Source organism: Oncorhynchus keta, chromosome 8 (genome assembly GCF_023373465.1).
Source record: "Oncorhynchus keta strain PuntledgeMale-10-30-2019 chromosome 8, Oket_V2, whole genome shotgun sequence".
Lineage (NCBI taxonomy): Eukaryota > Metazoa > Chordata > Actinopteri > Salmoniformes > Salmonidae > Oncorhynchus > Oncorhynchus keta.
The window spans coordinates 15,387,080-15,404,819 of NC_068428.1; the positions used below are offsets into that span (position 1 = coordinate 15,387,080).

The 17,740-nt window shown below is 41.9% G+C and overlaps 1 long non-coding RNA gene across 1 annotated transcript; it reads right to left on the reverse strand.

Annotated features, from left to right (window-relative positions):
• Nucleotides 1-12,020: 12,020 nt before the first annotated feature.
• On the reverse strand, nt 12,021-15,895 carry LOC118386861 (uncharacterized). The gene is made up of 3 exons (XR_004826299.2): nt 15,578-15,895; nt 14,899-15,023; nt 12,021-13,859 (listed from the first exon to the last, which is right to left on the reverse strand). It is a non-coding gene; the product is annotated as an uncharacterized LOC118386861 (long non-coding RNA).
• Nucleotides 15,896-17,740: the final 1,845 nt, after the last annotated feature.

The window sequence follows — 17,740 nt, forward strand, 5'->3', positions numbered from 1 at the left end:
GTTGCTCTCTCCCCCTGGACAAAGAAAATTTGATCACAAGATGTGCTACACGGTTGCCCACATTCTGCCAAGCTCTGAGAGCGAAAATAAACGGTGAACACTGATGAGGAAGACTTTGACATGCGCACAGGTGCACGCACACACACACACACACACACACACACACACACACACACACACACACACACACACACACACACACACACACACACACACACACACACACACACACACACACACACACACACACACACACACACACACACAGGGACCCCGTGGCTTAGTTGACAGAGGTCCAGTCGATGTGATTGTTTTAGCTAACATCCGCGTCATGGCTACTGATTTGAGCCCTTACAATGATGCGTAAACCTCCCACTGGGCACAGACGTCATTTCAACGTCTATTCCACTTTCAACGAGATTTCCAGTGAGCTCCGTGTGTAGATCTGTAGGCTATTCTAATTGCCAACCTGGAGAATAATCATAGGTCCTGCATGTTGTTTGAACAAATGTTCTCCAATTCACTAAAACTGGAACCAGTTATGCATTGCACCTTGTGTATTTTCTTCAGATTCAGTCACACATTCTTCAAAGCTTGTGTGAGGTTTATTAATTGGTTATTTCGTTTAGTGAATCACAGTGTTAGTTAGCAATCAGGTATGCGGGACCGTCACTCAGTTGCTCCCAAGCTCGAGCCGCCACTGGTGAGTCAGTGGCGGGAGATAAGGCGCAGCGCTTGGATCATAATGTCATGTAGCGTAAGGGGCCAGAGAGAGCAGGGGGCTGACTGACAGCTGAGCATCGTGAAAGGAAGGAAAAACAGACTCCCGCGGGAGGTGGAAATGGGCAGCCGATAATTACATTCTGTTCTGACGGGTGTGTGGAGGAAATCAAATGACTGGACGGACCTGCATAGGAAATTACCTTTGTTGCGAAGGTGCAGCTGTCATTTTGAGGAGCTCGCTCACGCTCTGTGAAAATGTCATTTGATCTTTCGATGGTTGATGTCTTGATTAAAAAATGGGTAGCCTAATATGACCTTAAACTCAGTTTGCAGTATTTGTATTGATGCATATGGTATTTAGAATGACATTAGGCTATGCTTGAAGAAAATTACCCCCATCTCCCCCAAAATATATATTTGTCTTGAGGAGTTCTCAGTTAAAACAAGTTAGATATTTACAAAATTCTTAATAGGGAAAAAGACACATGTTACAGAGCGTGATCGCAAAGGTGTCATTAAATTAGTCACCACAGCGACCGAACTCCTATGCTGCCCGTGGCCGTTTCAGCACCATGTGAGTGGACAGCGCCTTGTTGACTCAGCATTAGCGCTGCCGGGTACTTTGAAACTACTGGTTTCACTGGTATAAATGAGGGCGATGTAAGATAACTCACACATTATTTTAGATGTTTACGTTGGGGTGTAGACGAAAAGATCAAAACATCTCAAATATATAGTAGTGAGACGAAACAGGCTACTTACTAAACAGCACAGCACCATTAGGCCTGAAAACGGTAAGATTTTGACAATAGACGCTCTTTGGCATGCTGTGAACTCTCCATACCTAAATGTACGTGTGAGTGAAGCAAATCCACCCCTGCATGGCAAGATGCCATGTTTTGCAAACTAGCCTATTTTGTGAACTACATGATTTAAACAAATAAATAGTGTAAGGCTATTCACCTCGAACATCAAATGGTGGCGTGATTCAATTGCATATCTGCATGCAAAGACAGTGCTCTCAGATTGAGTTGTGATTTTTCTACAGTCCAGCTAATGAATTACATAAATTCATCATAGGCCCGGGGCTTCAGCCTCTGACCTTGGCTGGTCCACAAGCGTGTTTGTGTGAAAACCACTGGTCTGGTGCTGCTTCAATATTAGACCGGGTGAGCGCCCACCAAGGCAATGCCCAGGAGCTTATCTCAATAGCCAGATGTTGGAGGGAAAACTATCTCTGAACAAGTCATGGGAGCACGTAGCCTGTTATGCCTTCAACTGAAAATGGAGCAAATTATCAGAAGTGCCGTTTAAAGAATCTCGATAATTGTCATGAATTATTTTCATTAAATCATGTTTTTATTCTTAGCCTTCCAGTTCCCTGTTCCAGCAAGTTCAGAGAAATGGGTAAGTGGGTTCAACATGGCTGGCTCCCAGTGCTGAGTGGTGTCAGTGCTGCCAGGCCGGATGTGCTCGCTCGTCCAGACAGACAGTGATTCAGATGGCACTTAATGGACTCGTGTTGTTGGTTTATCGGAGGCTTGCCCAGGGGCGTCGCTAATATGGTCGTTGCGTGTGCACTAATGTTCAGATGGAGCAATATGCTTGAACTGCTGTATAAGTCATGATAAATTACACGCCATATGGCGAGCCGGCGCGTGGTTTAGGACTGACCCAATCTCACTATTTTACATCTGGTCAAACGCAGCCTTCATGGTGTTATCAGTGGCGACAGACAGGTTCAATTAATAATCCGGTAATTGAGGGATTTTGTCATAACTGGGCTCAGGTCCAGGAGACCAATAATGTTATGTTCACTGATTATGTTACAACATATAGGCCCCAAAATCTGTTTGTACACCATGGTTATCTATGTGGAACATTATGATTATATTTTTTTAGGTTATATGTCAGTATATCTACATTTATCTCGTAATGTACATATACTATTGTATACTATTGTTAGGAAGGTGCTCTTTCAATGAAACACACACACACACACACACACACACACACACACACACACACACACACACACACACACACACACACACACACACACACACACACACACACACACACACACACACACACACACACACACACACACACACACACACACACACACACACTAGATTGGAGAGGCTGGAGCAGAGGGCTGCCACAGTGCAGAGCCCAATGAGCAGATCAGAGGGGTTAAATTCCTTGCTGGAGGGAACATCGCCATTAGGTATGATATGAGGAATGACATTCAATTCCATCAAGCTATACACATACCATCCTGACATGTTTATTGTTCTTATAATTCATTTAAAATGTCAGTCTGGTCACATCACACGTTTCCAATGGCAAATTGTGTAGTTAAGTAAAAAGCACACCACCACCATTTAAACAGATTACCCTTGCACTCCACAATCAGTGCAACATTTTGGCAGGATTTTCTTCAGAAGGATGCAATGCACATACAATGCCAGAGGATGGCACTGTTGTAGCAGTTAATCTTACAGTCTACCACACGTTGCCATAGGTGCATAGCCTATTGCATTTTGGGTCAGAAGCAATGAATAGTTTGCATTGTTTGAATGATAATATGATAACACTGAAGATGATCATAATGAAGGTTTTAATAGCCAGTTTAAAACTAAACCTAGCCTGTGGGTTAATTGTCGCAAACTACATGAATCTTAGTTTTGTTGGCCTGTATCGGTAATATGGTCAATACAGTGGTCAAATGACTGTAAGGTCATAGTCACATCATATTGATTGTCTGTGTCAAAACTGAGGTGTCAGCAGACATCCATTTTCCACATGAGCAGAATGCCTGTGCCAGGTCTGATTGTGTTAAAGTATGCCCTGGTAACCTTCACACATCACTTCCTCTCCAATAAACAGCACAATCCCATATTCAAGATTTAGCTCATCATGCTATAGCAATGAAGATGGCAATATACTGTATCGTGTATCCAACAGTGTAAAGTAAGTGTGGGGTAAAAAAAAGTATCTTGGGAATTGAAAGTCAACCTGATAATATTGAGGTTATCAGAATAGTATTTCTACCAGTGGAGGCTCCCCAGATGAGGAAGTGGAGGACCATCCTCCTCAGTTAATTTCCTAAAAATGAAAAATGTTAAAACATTTAAGAACATATAATTATTAGATACAATTATACTAAATATAATCACATCACCAAATAATTGATTAAAACACACTCTTTTGCAAAGAAGGTCTACAGTAGCCTTAACAGCACTCTGTAGGGTAGCACCATGATGTAGCCGGAGGACAACTAGCTTTCATCCCCCTCTAGATTAATTGACTCCAATACAAAACCTATGAGGCTCATGGTTCTCACATCCTTCCATGGACTTACACAGTAATTATGACAATGTCCAGAGGACGTTCTCCAACCTATTAGAGCTCTTGCAGCATGAACTGACATGTTGTCCACCCAATAAAATGATCAGAGAATTAATCTAGTACTGAAAGCAAATGCAGCTAGCTAGTTTATCCTACTGAAACACCCTGCTCAAACAGAGGGATGCTATGTTAGCTAGCTGGCTATGACTATCCAACACAACCCTGGAACTCTTCCAAGTCAAGGTAAGCTTTTGGTTCAACTAGTTTAATGCCACTGGGGCCCGCCGGTGTAACTGCTTACTGACTGTACACTGTATTGTTACTACATCACCGTAACATTACTGCATAATGCATTAGTTCTATTAGCTATGCTGACTATGACGTTGCTTTACTAGCTAATATGGTGACAATGATGTAGGGTGTGTGCAGCGGTTTTGCTTGGACAGGTTTTTTCGCCTGGTCACATACAGCTGAAGTCCACAAGCAAAGGGAAGAGGTGAAAGGAGGAGAGTGCATAACGTACTGTAGATGCGAGAAGGAATACAACGTGGCTGCTATGAAACTGTGAACTGTGTTTACGTGTGATCAGAGGTGTATTCATTCCGCCGATTCTGTTGAAAAGTGTTTCTTAAACAGAAGAAAATGGAACAAAATGGGGATAAAGATACCATCATTTGTCCAATAGAAACTCTCGTTTGAACTGTTGGACTAATGATTTTACCCAATATCAGCTAGATGCAGGCAAGTGTGTGCAAGGCGGTATTGAATGTCCCGGTCTGTCCATGTGTCATTGTCTGTCACATCAAATTTGTCTCTCAACCTGTGTGCACCTACATTGTAAACTTTCATTCCTTGGCTAGGTTGCAGCAACCTCATGATGGGTATAGGGAAAATTTGAGTATCACATAGTACCCTAAACCTATCACTGTTACATTTATCTGGGTGAATGGAATATGAATGACAGTCATCCAATATGCTGTAATAGAAATAAGGCCAAGCAAAAAAATCATCCTCCCTCATCTGAAACGGAACTGACAGCCACTGATTTCTACTGTGAATTATTTCAAGGACTATTTGTACACTGTTTCTCAGAGCAATGGTTCATATCCATATCAAACTAGCCTGGTTCATGCATGTAACAAAGGTGAACATCAAGAATTCAAAAGACAGTTAGCAGGGCCTAAATGCAATGAGCAAACCTGCCTTTAGAAATTAATCAGCACTGTGCCCGACAGTGCACTAAGCTGCGGGAAGGGGCATCTGTTGGCCTATGTGTGTTTCCAAATGGCACCCTATTCCCTACATAGTGCACTACTGTGTGTCCTGGTTAAAAGTAGTGCACATATTAGGAAATAGGCTACCATTTGGGATACATTCATAGTATCATGGGTCAGTACCGTTGTCATCATGTGGAATAAAAGGGGCCATGACCCCCAGGCTCCACTATGATCAAAGACCTTGGCCAACCTGTTCCATCCTGGGCAAACCCATTGACCCTGAACTAATCTGCCTACTGAGGCCCAGCATAAACCAAGAATAAACCCCAAGGGAGAAAACGTGCAGCAAAGACACAATTGGCTTCGGGCTGTCTTTAGGAAATCATTATTGACTGTCCTTCAATCAATCAGAAATGTCCTTCTGTTCACATATTTAGACGAAGCCACAGGGCGGTAGATGGAACGTGATCCTAAGATTTTAGTCTGTTATTTATGAACGGAAACATTGGATGCCAGACGGATGCAAATCCCAAGAAGACAATATTCCTTCATCAAGGATTTGGTCATTTCTACTATGGTTTGTAGGTCATTATTCATTAATATCAATCATGTTGTTCACAGCTACTGTCCATAGTCTCACAAAATGTTTGGGGAAAATTCTAAGTGTGATGATCACATCGTGTCAGTTCTTCACTTTTGTCTAAATCCGTAAGTAAGTAAGAATACTGTCAGTTGGATTCTTTCCAAATGACGACTTAATTCACATTATTTTCATTTTGTATATTTCTGCTGACCACTGTCTCTTGCACGCATACAGTACACTTCCCACTTCCACAATCAGAGCTCTGTGTCTGCAGACAATACGTTAACCCTAGTGTAACATGAGAATCTCCAGCCCCAGCACAGTGGGGTACATTTTAATTGGCAGTAGTCACCATAATGGTGATTTTCCCTGTATTTTTGGCCCACTTCTAAACACTCCCTCATTCACTACTACAAGCCACTTTGTAAAATATGTCCCTGCAGAAATGGGTCTTTTGTTCTCTCTACACTTTGTTGTGTATTCCTAGAGAGAAGTTCTCATGGAAGGCCCGATGGAGTTCCATTCTTTTCCCAGAGTGCCTTTCTTCCTCTCAAATGGGAAAAGAGGGAGTTTTTAGTGTGCTTGCCATAGACATCATCTGACTGTGAGGTAATAGCCTAGCTGCATACCCATTGGCTGATGGGGATCAGGCTATGCTCGGCCCACAAAGGACAGGGTACAATCAGATCTGAACCCCGACTTCATAAAGGTGGCCATTCATGCTGGCTGACAAATTGCCACTGAAGCATGAGACGAAAGGACCACCCCCCCCCCTTTCCCCCTTCAAGACACCCTCTCCTACCACCATATTGGGGAAACAGGCTGAATTGCACAATCACCAAGCCTCCCTCAATGGCTGTCTGTGCTAAGTTTGGCTTTGAAAAGCTGTACCACTCACTCTCTTTATATTCTGTATGAGAAGGAGTAGGGTGTGAGTGCTAGCACCACACGAGGCTAGCTCTACGACTAGAACATTGTGTTTGTCTACAAGGGAATCTGGCCATGCCAAAAAGTGATATTAAACTTCATACCGGGTTTTTGATTTACTAAGTGCTTGATGAAGTAGCAATGGCTATCTTTCATTTCACCACATATAAACAATGCAAAACACTCGCCGTTCCTGTGAATCTACAACGCTGAATATTTGAATTTAAATGTCTAATCTCCTGTAATGTAAAAAAAAAAGGATCGTATGCCCATGCGTCTCTTCGTTTCACCTCTCTGTGAGTTAAGTTACAAAGGCATTCATCAAAGTCCCTACTTGATGAAGGAAAAACAGCGTTGAGCCTTGTTGTAAAGCCAACAATATTAGTCTCAATAACATTCTGGGGGGGGGGAACAAAACACAAAGCTGGGAGTGAGACAGAGTGAACTGGCCAGTCAGCAGAAGTTACAGTAAGCAATATTTACAGACCAAGGACATTTCCCCCAGGAGGATTACAGGGCTAGGTTAGGGAGATAGGTTACTAGAAGTAACAGACCAGACGACTCCTCTCCTTGTTGACGCAGATTCAGCACCAAGGCCTTGCATTGAGGAAGAAGAATCTAAAGATGACCCACAATTGAGAGGTGTGACTGAAAAGTATCTCTCCTGGATCATCTACAATTTATATAATACAATACGGCTCATGACTCATAGGGTTGAAGGGTTCGTATAGGTCTTGCCCAGCCCTGCAGCCATACTAGCTATAATAGGATCCTATAGGCCTACTGCACAGTTAAATGGAAGTAGCTGTATTTTAGCTGAGTCTGCAATGTACCCTGCCTGACATCATCCAAAATGTTGCATCATTCATTGTCTACAAGCACAAATTACTTGTTGCATGAATAGACCCACTGGTATTTTGGCTATTCTGTGCTGTAAATGGCATCCTTTTAGGTTTTAGTTGCTGCATCAAAAGTCCTTTTAAAAGTAGGTAAGGCCCCAATGTCAGATATTCTGACATTGAAATCAAGTGACAGAGAGGAGGATGTGAGGACAGGTATCACTGATACGCACTACTCTTCACCAAAATGGCTGACGACTTGTCTCTTCATTAGACTGAAGGTGTGAAATATAGACCTGGGGTATGAGACTCGTTCACACAACATCTCCACATAATTATCATGCACACTACAACCATGCACCACAACTGTTACTAGACAGTTTTATATATATATATAAATACAGTGTACCAGTCAAAAGATAACACACCTACTCATTGAAGGGTTTTTCTTTATTTGTACTATTTTCTACATTGTAGAATAATAGTGAAGACATCAAAACTATGAAACAACACATATGGAATCATGTAGTAACCAAAAAAGTGTTAAACAAATTCAAATATATTTTATATATGAGATTCTTCAAAATAGCCACCCTTTGCCTTGACAGCTTTGCACACTCTTGGCATTCTCTCAACCAGCTTCATGAGGTAGTCACCTGGAATGCATTTAAATGAACATATGTGCCTTTTAAAAGTTAATTTGGGGAATTTCTTTCCTTCTTAATGCGTTTGAGCCAATCAGTTGTGTTGTGACAAGGTAGGGTTGGTAAACAGAAGATAGCCCTATATGGTGAAAGACCAAGTCCATATTAGTGCAAGAACAGCTCAAATAAGCAAAGAGAAATGACAGTCCATCATTAATTTAAGACATGAAGATCAGTCAATGTGGAAAATTTCATGAACTTTCAAAGTTTATTCAAGTGCAGTCGCAAAAACCATCAAGCACCATGATGAAACTGGCTCTCATGAGGACAGCCACAGGAATGGAAGACCCAGAGTTACCTCTGCTGCAGAGGATAAGTTCATGAGAGTTACAAGCTTCAGAAATTGTCAAGTAACTGCACCACAGACTGCAGCTCAAATAAATGCTTCACAGAGTTCAAGTAACAGACACATCTCAACATCAACTGCTCAGAGGAAACTGTGTGAATCAGGCCTTCATGGTCGAATTGCACCAAAGAAACCACTACTAAAAGACACCAATAAGAAGAAGAGACTTGCTTGGGCCAAGAAACACGAGAAATTGACATTAGAGCGGCGGAAATCTGTCCTTTGGTCTGATGAGTCCAAATTTGAGATTTTTGGTTCCAACCGCCGTGTTTAGAATTCAAGGCACACTTAACCAGCATGGCTACCACAGCATTCTGCATCGATATGCCATCCCATCTGTTTTGCGCTTAGTGGAACTATCATTTGTTTTTCAACAGGACAATGACCCAAAACACACCTCCAGGCTGTGTAAGGCCCATTTGACAAAGAAGGAGAGTGATGGAGTGCTGCATCAGATGACCTGGCCTCCACAATCACCCGACCTCAACCCAATTGAGATGGTTTGGGAGTTGGACCGCAGAGTGAAGGAAAAGCAGCCAACCTCATGAAGTTGGTTGAGAAAATACCACTTGAATGAGTATGTGTGTCCAAACTTTTGACTGGTATTGTGTGTATATATATACATTTAGCAGATGCTTTTATCTAAAGTGACTTACAGTCATGCTTGCATACATTTTACGTAGGGGTTGTCCCAGGAGTCAAACACACTACCCTAGCATTACAAGTGTCATGCTCTACCATCTGAGCTAAAGGACCCTTTTTAATGTCTGAACACGTTCATTACTGGCTACTACCCCTCTTTTCCTCCACAATGCATCCCTGTAGTGTCTTAGAGACACAGCCAAGATAAACGGGACAACAAAACAATGCACAGCTGCCTCTGACACATAACACCATGGCCATAGACGGAAAGACTGTGTGGGCACGGTGAAGTCATTTAAGAGACATAAAAGAGGATGTTTGGCTGTTAAAAACGTTTTAAACAGAGCCTTTGGATATGACTCGGATAATCCAAGTAACTGAACAGATGCTCTAAGTTTAGGGATAGTAAGACTAGGTATCACTCCCTTATTAACTAACATTGTGTCCTTGCTCTCCATGTTGAATAAAAGCCTCCCTGATCAAAGTAAGACATTGTAATCTCTACTTTTGCTGTGCCGTGTGTGTGTTCTCTGCTCTGCCGCCATCCCTTGAATTTAACAGTCCTATTCCACAGATTCCAGTTCCCCAGGGGCCTGCCCAGTTACAGAATCTTGACAGTAATCCACAGATTGAGTGTTTTGCGGCATCAGCCCAGCCAGCAGGAACAAAAGCGCTGTGAGGAGCGGCGACTGATCACAGTCTGCTTGGCCATAATGAGGCCCGGTGTTTAGCGTAGACTTGACCTACTGGGGTCCCTCACATTGACCTCATAACTACAGCTCTTAAGGTTTTCAGGAAGCATAGAGGGCCTAAGCATACGTGACAGCATTGGCCGTGCCGTATTGCCCACTTAATTGGCTACAGTTCAGTACAGATAAAAGGAATTCAACAAAATCCTATTCAGACAGTGAAACATGGACATGCCGAGCTTGTGTTCTGAGTTTTTGCATCTTTAAAACATCGATCACTGATATCACAAAGACATATAGCAATACTCTCCATTACATAAGCAAGGCAGGCTGTTGAGTTCTTAGTATTGCCCTAGTTCACTCTGTGAGGCGATACAAAAGGGCAAAGGGGGTATATAATGGCATTAAGTCCACTGCAGCTTAAGAGCTTGGCCTTCTGTCATTATTGTCTGTGTGGATTATTGGTTTGAAATGTAGAGGCTTGGTGTCTCTCTGAGAAAATGTGCCTTGCTTCTCATAAGATGCCTAGAATACTGATGATATTTAGGAAAGTGTCTTTAATGGGCTTTGCCACATCCCTCTCTCACCTCAGTTCCACCCTACCCAAAACATATTTCAGAGGGTCTACAGTGCCTTCCGAAATAATTCACACCCCTTGACTTTTTCCACGTATTGTTGGGTTACAGCCTGAATTGAAAAATAACTAAATTGAGATTTATTTTGTTGTCACTGGCCTACACACAATACCTCATAATGTCAAAGTGGAATTCTGTTTATTTTTCAACCCCTTTATTATGGCAATCCTAAATAAGTTCAGGAGTAAAAATTGACTTAACAAGTCACATAATAACATATATAGACTCACTCTGTGTACAATAATAGTGTTTAACATGATTTTTGAATGACTACCTAATCTCTGTATGTACCCCACACATAAAATTATCTGTAAGGTCCCTCAGTCAAGCAGTGAATTACAAACACAGATTCAACCACAAAGACCAGGGAGGTTTTCCAATGCGTCACAAGGAAGAGAACCAATAGGTAGATGGATAAAAATAAAAAGCAGACATTGAATATCATGGAGCATGGTGAAGTTATTAATTACACTTTGGATGGTGTATCAATACACCCAGTCACTAAAAAAGATACAGGCGTCCTTCCTAACTCAGTTGTTGGAGAGGAAGGAACCGCTCAGGGATTTCACCATGAGCCCAATGGTGACTTTAAAACAGTTACAGAGTTGAATGGCTGTGATAGGAGAAAACTGAGGATGGATCAACAGCATTGTAGTTACTCCACAATACTAACCCAATTGATAGAGTGGGTATGCTTGTCATCAGCAAGGACTAGGGAGTTTGTTAGGGGAAACAATTTATGGAATAGAGCTAAGCACAGGCAAAATCCTAGAGGAAAACCTGGTTCTGTCTGCGTTCCAACAGACACTGGGAGACAAATTCACCTTTCAGCAGGACAACAACCTAAAACACAAGGCCAAACATAAACTGAAGTTGATTACCAAGTCGACATGAAATATTTCTGAGTGGCCTAGTTACAGTTTTGACTTAAATCGGCTTGAAAAACTTTTGTCAAGACTTGAAAATGGCTGTTTTGCAATTATCAACAACCAACTTGACAGAGCTTGAATTTTTTTTTAAAGAATAATGGGCAAATGTTGCACAATCCAGGTGTGGAATGCTTTTAAGAGACTTACCCAGAAAGACTGACAGCTGTAATTGCTGCCAAACGTGTTACTGACATGGGGGTTGAATACCTACGTAATCAAGATAGGTTTAAAAAACAAAAAAATTGTTTTGTTTTTTACAAATGTTAGAATTTTTCTTCCACTTTGACATTGGAGTATTTTGTGTAGTTCATTGACACTTTTTTTTTTTTTTAAATCAATTTTAATCCCACATTGTAACAACAAAATGTTGAAAAGATCAAGTGGGGTGAATACTTTCTGAAGGCCATGTATAAGAAGTGGTGTGGAGGAGGCCAATCCAGGCATTCACTTCTACTGCCCACTGCAGGAGGATCACAGTATCCTGCTAGATTTATACTGTTGTTTAAAGCCTGGCCTGAACCCAGGACAACTCAGGGAGGCTTGCGGGTAGTGAAGACTGAAGAGCAAGAGACCCATTCTAGTCTCAAACAGAGTCACATCGACAGGGCAAATATTGACCCATCTCTCTCTCGCTCGCTCCATCAGTGGCTGGTCCTTTGAGGGGAACCAGCCCATCTGACTGGCAGTCCAGTGATTCACGCTTATTAGTGCATCACAGAGTCATTAGTGAGGCCTGCCAGAGTTCTGCTGCAGTTACCCCGGAGTCGTCTTTATCACCATGCCAACCACTAACCTCATTTCCACAGTCCCTTCCACCAGGCATTGTGACTCTCCCAGACTCTCTCAGCCCCTGAATGCTAATGTTAAACCCAGTTGAGGGCATATGAGTGAAAAGATTTCGTCCCCAAATCCAAAAGGCAAGGGCAGATAGTCCTTCTGGACTGTGGGGAGAGGGGGAGAGAAGTGGGGAACAAGGGGAGAGGAGGAGAGGGTTGAATAGGGTTGGGGCTGTCTGATCCCCCCTCCCCTGCAGAGCAGTTTGGTCTAGTGTGGCATTTGCTAGCTTTTCATTTTCTCCAGCGAGGTCATGAGTTAACCTCTCTCACAGTACAGCTATAGAGGGGACTGGGGAGCAGGTGAAGAGGATAACTGTAGCATGACAGCTGGGAAAACAATCTCCAAACTAGGGCCACTTTGATCCAGAGAGTTTGATCTCTGCACATGAGAAACTGATGGTGTCTCAGAGAAAAAAATATCCCAATTTACAAAATGCTGAGAAAATTGTCGTGCCATCTTTAATTTTTGGGAAATAAAACAAGTTCATTGAAAACATTTTTTTTAAAACGTTTTTCTCATGAATGCCCTCCCCTTTTGTGCAACAGTACCACTTAGAGGCCATTTGCTTTATACTGCAAGCAAAGCAATTCACAGTTTACAGTTTATTCAATAACTGCCAGACATTTTAAAAGCAATAACCATACAGTGTACTTAGCAGTTAGCGATCGATTTCTCTTTGATTTCAACATGTCCAAAAAAAGTTGGACACAATATTTGGCCTTTTGTGATTATATAATCATCAACATTCTCATCTGGTATCGTGTCCTTATTTCGACCTCAGAGATGCTTAAATTGTCACCATTAAATTGAAAGTATTACATTATACATTTATATTTCATGGTCATGTGAAAACATATTGGGGCGGCAGGGGAGCCTAGTGGTTAGAGCTGTTGGACTAGTAACTGGAAGAGTGCAAGTTCAAACCCCTGAGCTGACAAGGTACAAATCTGTTGTTCTTCCCCTGGACAGGCAGTTAACCCACTGACCCAAGGCTGTCATTGAAAATAAGAATTTGTTCTTAACTGACTTGCCTAGTTAAATAATGGTAAAAAAATATGGAATATCTGTACAGCATTAATAAAATCCTTGAGTTTTTACATTACAGTAGTTCACAATATAAATATCCCTGTTTTAGTGTCCCTTTTCAATATCTTTGATATAGGAGGTATAGTCCAAGGACTGCACCGCAAAGACCTGAGTCAGCTTGCAGGCCCCATCACACACAATGGTATCATCATAGCTCACCATAAAATGGCAAAAATACTTCTGAAACGTTTCACTTTGCCCCAACTCAAAACTCAGGGCAAGTTGAAACAAGCTGTGTGGTTGAATATCCTTTCATCCAAGTGGTTCAGTGATTACGTATTCAAGTTTCCAGTCAGATCTTTTTTCTTGGTTTGCTTCGATGAGATTCAAGTAGTACTGCCAAATATCCTTCAGAGAGAGAAAAATACTATTTCAAAACCATGAAAATCCATGTAAAAAACCTTGCTCTGAGAGAGTACCTTGATTATAATTAGATTTGTTATGAATGACAACAACATTAATCATAAAGGAACAGCATTGCTGTGGGTCTAGGGCGGGGATCATCAACTAGATTCAGCTGCGGGCCGATTTTTTCTTGAGCGGATGGTAAGGGGGCTGGAACATAATTACAAATCATTTGTAGGCAGCAAATTGACAGCAAGAAGCCCAAACCAATATAATATTTGACTAAAACATAATGATTTTCCACCTTGCTTGCATTTATGTAGATCAAGTGTTTCTCTCTCTATTATGCGTGAAAATACTAGGGAATAGACTTCCAAAATGTATAATCGTTTGGAGCTGATTTCCAGGGCTTTTTACAGTCTTTTATGTCTAACAATGAAAATCCCCTCGCTCCCTCCCCCCAAAATGACCGACAGTTGGGGAACCCTGGTCTAGGGATTTGTTAAGCTGTTGAGACCGAATGCGCCCCATTTGAAAAGGTGTTGTCAAGATGTTTCTGATTCGTTCTTATTTTACACATTGCTTTTCTTAACAGATTACCCCAGGAAGTAGAGCTACAAAGAGTCTAACAGTGATTTTCAAAGGCTGGGCCCTCCCCACTGTTGACTGTGGCGGTTACATGTTTGAGCTCCCGTCTTTGGGGCATGCTGAAATCACATGTAAGCTAGTCTGAGCTCTATGCTGTATGAGCGAGAATCACATTGGGATTGTTTTGTTGAAACTGTACTTTAGTAAACCAAGCCAAGGACAGATCAGTGCTGACCTTATGAAAATAATAGGAGGGAAAGTAACAAAGCAGAACTGAAATCAGCCTCTGCATGGTAATCATGAAATAAGTTCAGCTTAACTACATCACCTTGAGAGGGTTAATGTTAGACATGAGGAGGATAATACACCATGAATGGATATTTCCAAATGAAAGTAGATTGTCCCAAACCCCTGGATAATGGTGGTTCACAAGTTAACTGAGTTCCCTACTTACCAGCAGCCCGTAGTCCTATGGGTCATAATGCTACATGTGGAAGGCTCTATTGTTGGAGTACAGCTCTTCTGCCTTTTTGATTGGAGTAACAGCCGGTGTGACAAACAGGGAACTAACTGGCTCCCCTTCAAAGCAAACAAATTATAATTTGGGTAAATAAATACATGGCTAAAGGCATTCATTCCTTAGTTCCTCCTCCATTGCATTAACCTAGCTAATTATACAAGCAAGCATTTTTGTGGCTGTGGGGATTCTAGCCAACACTGACAGTCAGGATAACACTGAACCCACAGGAGGTGAATGGGTCACATTGGTGGATGTCGATTGTCTGAGTAATTTGAGGTTGAGTTGAACACGATCTAAACACGTCATTATAGTTGGAAAGGTACAAAAGGTCACTTAGCGTATGATGCCTCGTTCACACAATGATACTTACTGTATGTAGGACGTAGAGTTCAGAATTTGATGACAGATACAAATAATGTCCAAACCTCATCCTGCCCAGGCACTTACCAGACAAAAAATTTATTTTTACAAAAGAGTCTATGATTAACTTAACAGCATATGATCTATTGAATACTATCGAATGCTATCAATACTACAAGTTAATCAATACCAGTTACTCCTTGATGACAGTCACTTCTCCAACGCAGAGCCTTGACGCTATCCAGTGACTCACCTTGCTGATCCTGCAAGAACATTATGCTGTCTCTGTGAGTGTGGCCAAAGAAATGCCCTGAGATGATCTCCCTGTAGTTGCAAATTATCTTCACAAGTCTCTCACTGTAGAGTTCTCTGACGGCCTTGGTGTTCCTGGCATAGGGCAAGTAACCCACTGGAACATGAGCAATGACAACCTACAGAGGGATGACAGGAGAAATAGCATGCTTAGGCATGATAGGACTGGTTTGGAGTCAAACCTTGCTTTAAAAAAACATGTGTCAGTCTTCCATGTTATATCCTGTATAAGCAGTCTTCTGGTGCTTAGAATCCATGCAGGACAGAAGCCCTCCACACCATACTCGTCGCCAAACCCACTGGCTACAGGTTATCTACAAGTCTCTGCTAGGTAAAGCCCCGCCTTATCTCAGCTCACTGGTCACCATAGCAGCACCCATTCTTAGCACGCGCTCCAGCAGGTATATCTCACTGGTCACGTCCAAAGCCAATTCCTCATTTGGTCGTCTTTCCTTCCAGTTCTCTGCTGCCCATGACTGGAACGAATTGCAAAAATCTCTGAAGCTGGAGACTCACATCTCCCTCACTAGCTTTAAGCACCAGCTGTCAGGGCAGTTTACAGATCACTGCACCTGTACATAGCCCATCTGTAAACAGCCCATCTATCCACCTACCTCATCCCCATACTGGTATTTATTTATTTATTTTGCTCCTTGGCACCCCAGTATCTCTACCTGCACATTAATCTTCTGCCGAACTACCATTCCAGTGTTTAATTGCTATATTGTAATTACTTCGCCACCATACCTTTTGTGAAGGAGGATTTTACTCTCAGTTGGTGCAGCCCAAGCTGTGATTGATAAGCCTGAACACAATCCTATACTATATCCCCAATAAAGTGACAGTGAATTTGAGTAAACCCTGCAGGACACCCTGGAAATATCCTCATAGAGAATGGAGAAGGTCAAGAGGTCAAACAGTGCATTCAGAGAGTATTCACACCCCTTGACTTTTTTCCAAATTTTGTTGTGTTACAGCCCGAATTTAAAAATTATTCGATTGAGATTTTTTTGTCACTGGCCTACACACAATACCCCTTAATGTCAAAGTGTAATTATGTTTTTAATTTTTTATAATTTTTTATTATAATAAAATGAAAAGCTGAAAATGTCTTGAGTCAATAAGTATTCAACCCCTTTGTTATGACACGCCTAAATAAGTTCATGAGTAAAAAATGTGCTTAACAAGTCACGTAATAAGTTGAATGGACTCACTCTGTGTGCAATAATAGTGTTTAATATGATCTTTGATTGACTAACGCATCTCTGTACCCCACACATGCAAGGTCCCTCAGTCGAGCATTGAATTTCAAACACAGATTCAACAACAAAGACCAGGGAGGTTTTCCAATGCCTCTCAAAAAGGGTACCTATTGGTAGATGGGTAAAAATTTAAAAATCAGACATTGAATATCCCTTTGGTCATGGTGAAGTTATTAATTACACTTTGAATGGTGTATCAATACACCCAGTCACTACAAAAATACAGGCGTCCTTCCTAACTCAGTTGCTGGAGAGGAAAGAAACCGCTCAGGGATTTCACCATGAGGCCAATGGTTACTTTTAAACAGTTTGAGTTTAAAAGCTGTGATAGGAGAAAACTGTGAATGGATCAACAACATTGTAGTAAGTCCACAATACTCACCTAATATCCAAGATGGCGTTGCACCCAATGTGGTGTGGACCTGCTTTTTCCTCTAACGTATTTTTCTTTGCCTCTTACTGGAATCTCTCCAACATAAACTAGCCAGCTAACTAGTCAGCTAACGGTCATCAGCTAACCTTAGCTAGGAAAGCTTTCACCAGTTTGTACAACGCGATTCAACCAGAGCATACCGGACCTATTTATTTTTCTCTCCATATCCCTGGATTCCTATCGCAAGCTCTGAGCCTTCTCACCTTCCAACCTTCGCAGCTAACGTCCCCTGAATGCTAGCTGTCTAGAGCGCAACGGACTGTTGGCATACGAGGCCCATCGAATACATTCCGAAGCCACTAGCTAGCAGTCAGCTATCCTTTGCTAGCAGTCATCAGCTACCTTTATCCCGGACAACTCTCGCCAGTCTGTACAGCGTGACTCAAACCAGAGCTAGTCTGACTTATTC